Source organism: Sceloporus occidentalis, unplaced genomic scaffold, assembly GCF_023333645.1.
Source record: "Sceloporus occidentalis isolate IW3139 unplaced genomic scaffold, rSceOcc1.0.p SCAF_2, whole genome shotgun sequence".
NCBI classification, from domain to species: domain Eukaryota; kingdom Metazoa; phylum Chordata; class Lepidosauria; order Squamata; family Phrynosomatidae; genus Sceloporus; species Sceloporus occidentalis.
In genome coordinates, this window is record NW_028316982.1 from 34096901 (window position 1) to 34102089 (window position 5189).

Consider the following 5189-nt stretch of genomic DNA (forward strand, 5'->3'; position numbering starts at 1 on the left):
ATAGGTCAAATTCATTCAGTTGATACATTTTGTCTATGAAATGGGTGAAGGCACTGAAGCAATACTATATTATATCATATCCACGGTAGTGTAAACCTTTATAAACATCTGGAGAAAGAGCAACAGAGTATCTGTTTTTCCAAGGTTTAGTTTGCTGTGTTGGGGGGGGGGGGGCAAGAGAGAAGATTCATTTGTTAATAAGCAAAAAGTAATAATTCTGTTTCATATTGGTAGTGCTAATTGTAAACAAATTATCTGAACTCTGCACTGCATGGCACTGGTGTAAACTATGGGTAGCCTTCCTGATAACAGTTGACTTAATCATTGTAAAAGCAGCATTATAGAATTGCTAGAGCGATACATCCAAATCTTACTGTTGGAGAAGATTAAAAACACATTTTTAGTGTCATGAAAATATTCTCAGATCACATTCTGCCACAATTTATTAAGGGCTAAACTGGAACAGATGATTTCTCAACTTTGTTACTGATTCCTGTCTTACATGCACAACCCTTGATACATTTCTGTGTTTCTTCATCTTGGCATTGCTGTGAGCCTAGATTTCATATGCTCTGTCATCAGGATTAAGCTTTACCATATGTTCACAATGTTTTCCTACTCTATAGTCACAACAAGAAAAGTCACAGCTTGAAGTTTCATACCGCCAAATCCTATCCATGTTTACTTAGAAGTAAATTCTACTGTAGTCAATGTTGCTTACTCCTCTGTTTAAGCATGCTTAGGAATGTAGCCTTTGCTGGCTTGATATTTGCATAGTGTGTGATGCCAGTAATGAAAAGAATAAGTTAAAATGTGGTAAATAGTGGACTGATATAAATATGATGTTATGATTTGGAATATTTTTGGTTTTACAGTGTTGCAAAATATTTTAAGAAAAATGAAACCACACAAAGATGGACACCTCTGCCAAACTCCTCCTTTCCCCCATCCTTCCATGTAGGATTAATGTTTAAGAATAGAACTAAACCAAATAATGCCTTAGTTATCAGGTTCATAACATGGATTTGTGAGTCTACAGGTGCCTCTAACAAGTTCATGCTAACTTCTACAGTACTGCCTTTCCCTACTGGTTTTGAAATAGGTTTCCAGATACCCAACTGTAACAACATGGTTACCTTGTACTAAAGCAGTCAAGGGGTTGCCTTCAACATTGACTACAGAAAAGCTGCCTATAAATATGAAAAAATAAGCAAAGTGTGAACTATGACTGCCTTAATAAACCTATTCAGCCTCAAGAATGTGGTAAAAATGAAGATGGAAAGAAAGGTGTGTGCTAGATCTAAACCTATTCAGCATCAAGAATGTGGTAAAAATGAAGATGGAAAGAAAGGTGTGTGCTAGATCTGCACCCTCCATCATTGCTTTTCTCATGTGAAGAGAGGAAGTCTGAAGAAGAGAACTTCCTTTATGCCTATGATAAGGACTCATGAAAATTACTGTGCTGGATCAGATGTAGAACTCACACAAGTAGAATTCAAAGACATAGCAGTGTTAGTCTGGAAAATCAGTATGCAAAGGGATTTTGTAGCACCTTTGAGACTAACTGAAAGAAAGAAACTCATAGCATGAGCTTTCATAGACTTCAGCCAACTTCCTCAGTTGTTCATATCTATGAAAGATCATGCTATAAGCTTCATTCTTTCAGTTAAAGGTGCTACAAAATTTTGAATGCCTGAATTGGATTAATTTAACAGAGCAGTCTACATATGAAAGCAGATTTCTGCAGATGCATGGATACTATTGAACTCAGAGTGAAATTCAATAGTATATTAGATATGTTGGGTTTCATTATTATTCCCCAACCCGATAGAAGAACCTTTTCCAACCTTATGTCCTTCAGAGTTTGAGAATTTGACTCTTATGATCTCTGAATCATTGGCCATGTTTGGGCTGCTAGAAGTTGCAAACCAGAACCCCGGGAAGCTCCCAGATTGTGGAAGACTGCTGTAGGTTACCTTGTGAATGTATGGAATCTTCTTGCTGCACATTACATTAAGACTAAGAAGATTTTTAGACCAGTGCTTACCATGGAGAAAGCGCTGGTTAAACACCACTAAAACATTTAGGAAGTGTGTGTGTCTGAAAGTCTGACACACTTTCTAAACATCAGAGAATCATCCCCTTGCCTCCAGCGTCCCTGAATCATTCAGGGAGCAGACCAGAAATTTCCTAGGAACACAAAGTTTCTGTTCATAGGAAATTGCTGTTCCCCGAACGATTCAAGGATGCTGGAGACAAGGGGACAATTCCCTGATGTTAGGAAGCACGTCAGGCTTTCAGACACATGCACTTCCTAAAAGTTTTAGTGGTGTTTTACCAGCACTTACCCCATGGCAAGTGCTGGTCTGAAAATCTTGTACGTTCTTCCATTGCTTCAGTATAGCATAAATATTTTCTGGTGGAGTTGGGTTATGCAAGCCTTATACTGAGAACCCTTACATATAAAACAATGTATGTGGTCAACTCACAACCAGTGACGAAACAGACCGGCATAAAAATCTGGCTTCCAGGCATCTTGGAGGCATGACTTAATAATAATAATAATAATAATAATAATAATAATAATTTATTTATATCCCGCCTCTCTACAAAAGCAATCGGGGGGGGGGGGGCGGCTTACAAAGTTACAGTCCAAACCCTCAACCCACCCACCCCTTAAAATACAGTTAAACAGTGTGGAATTAAAAACATAAAAACATACTTAAAAAACAATACAATAACTGTGGTGAACTCAGAGGTCAACAGTTAGATTTGCCTTCTGAGGTCCGGAGAACTATTCAGGAAAGGCCTGCCGGAAGAGATCCATCTTCATAGCTTTTTTAAAGCTTTTTAGAGTGGTAATATGATGGATCTCGTACAGCAGGCCATTCCACAATCTGGGAGCTATAGCTGAAAAGGTTCTCTGGGAGGTTGTGGATTTTCCCCTGAGGATCTAAGTGTGCAGGGAGGATTATATGCAAGGAGGCAGTCCCGAAGATAGGTTGGACCCAAGACATTTAGGGCTTTAAAGGTGATAAACAACACCTTGTACTGGGCCCAGAAACTGATGGGCAGCCAGTGGAGTGATCTTAAGATCGGTGTTAGATAGTCTCTTCTGGATGTACCGGAGACCAATCTGGCTGCCATGTTCTGAACTAATTGAAGTTTCCGGACCAAGCACGAGGGTAGCCCCATGTAGAGTGCATTACAGAAATCAAGACGTGAGGTTACCAGCACATGCACTATTTTATCAAGGTTCCTGACTTCCAGGAAAGGGTGCAGCTGGCATATCAGCCGAAGCTGATAACAGGCACTCCTGACCATCGCATTCACCTGACTTGTCATGTGAAGCAACAAATCTAGGAGCACCCCTAGACTGCGAACACAGTTCTTTGAGGAGAGTGTGACCCCTTCTAGGACTGGAGGTTGTATCCCAATGTCTGGGTTCGGAGTAGATACCATAAGTACCTCCGTTTTGTCTGGATTCAGTTTCAATTTGTTTTCCCTCATCCAATCCATTACTGCCTTAAGACAGTCATGGAGAGGCGAGACGCCATCTGAAGCCACAGCTGAAGACTGAGACATGGAGAAATATATCTGGGTGTCATCAGCGTACTGATAACACCCCGCCCCATGCCTCCAAATGATCTCTCCCAGCAGCATTATGTAGATGTTGAAAAGCATCGGGGACAGGATGGCGCCTTGAGGGGCCACAATTAAGCTCCTTTCTTGCCAAGCAACTGTCCCCAAGCACCACCCTCTGGAAAATGCCCGAGAGGAAGGAATGGAACCACTGGAGTGCAGTGCCTTCTATTCCTAACCTTCTCAGGCGATTCAAGAGGATGTCATGATCTATAGTGTCAAATGCCGCTGAGAGGTCCAGAAGCACCAACATGGTCACACTACTCCTGTCGATGCCCAGACGTAGGTCATCAACCAGAGCAACCATGGCGGTCTCAACTCCAAATCCCGTCATAAAGCCAGTTTGAAATGGATCTAGATAATTGGTTTCATCCAAGACAGCTTGGAGTTGAAGAGCAACCGCTCTGTCAATCACCTTGCTCAGAAATGGCAGTAAAGAGATTGGCCTGTAGTTCTTCATATCCAGGGGGTCAAGGAAGGGTTTTTACAGGAGCGGCCTAACTGCCGCTTCCTTCAAACAAGATGGAACGTGACCCTCTCTAAGGGATGCATTGATGATGTCCTTTAAGAACACCCTCAAGGCATTTACCCCCTGGACAGCCAGTCACGAAGGGCAAGGGTCAAGAGGGCAAGTTGTTTTCCTCACTCTACGAAGGAGCTTGTCCATGTTATCAGTACTTACAGATTGAAATTGATCCAGTATAACCACATCAGCGGAGTTGCTGGACACCTCATCAGTTGATTCTGTTGTAACTTGAGCGTCCAAGTCGGCTCTTATCTGAGAGATTTTTATCTGCAAAGTAGTTGTTACATGCATCACAGCAGGCCGTTGCCAGGTTAAGTAAAGGGTACTGCACAGGTGGAATCTGTGTCAGTTCCCTCACCACCTTAAACAGCTCTGCTGCACGAGACTCTGCAGACACAATATGTGCAGAGGAGAAAGCTCTCTGTGCTACACGTATTGCCTCTCTATAGGAACGAAGGAAATTCCTATGACGTGTCTTGTCAGATAAGAGTCGAGTTTTTTGCCAGGTGCGCTCTAGTTGTTGCCCAACCCACAGTGGGCAGGCTTCCAGACACTCCAGCAGCATGGCGTTTATATGCCACACACTCCCGGAGCCCCTTAAAGCTGGCTTCCCACCACAGTGGGGCAGAAAAGCTGGCTTTTGCCCAGAGCAAAAAGGAGTGACTCTTTAGCACTCCTTTTTCATCTGGAAAAAAGGCGTATTGGGGCTGTAGCATGCGGTTGCTGTGGCCCAATCTGATTTTGTCAGAGGTGGCTTGAAGCCACCCCCTCAGAGCGGTCTGTTTCACCCCTTTGTTGTCCAACTGCAATATGCAGTGCACAAAGGCAATGCATTTGAGGCAATGTGCATTCACACAGCACTTTGTGTACTTTACTGCACTATAGGATGCACAATGGTTTCACATGTACAACTCCACTTAAGTCATCTGGATGCTATGATTGTATGTTGTCAACAAATAATTTTGCATGCAAAGCACAAATTACATTTGTATATGTCACTAAGAGGTTGCCTGCCTAACAT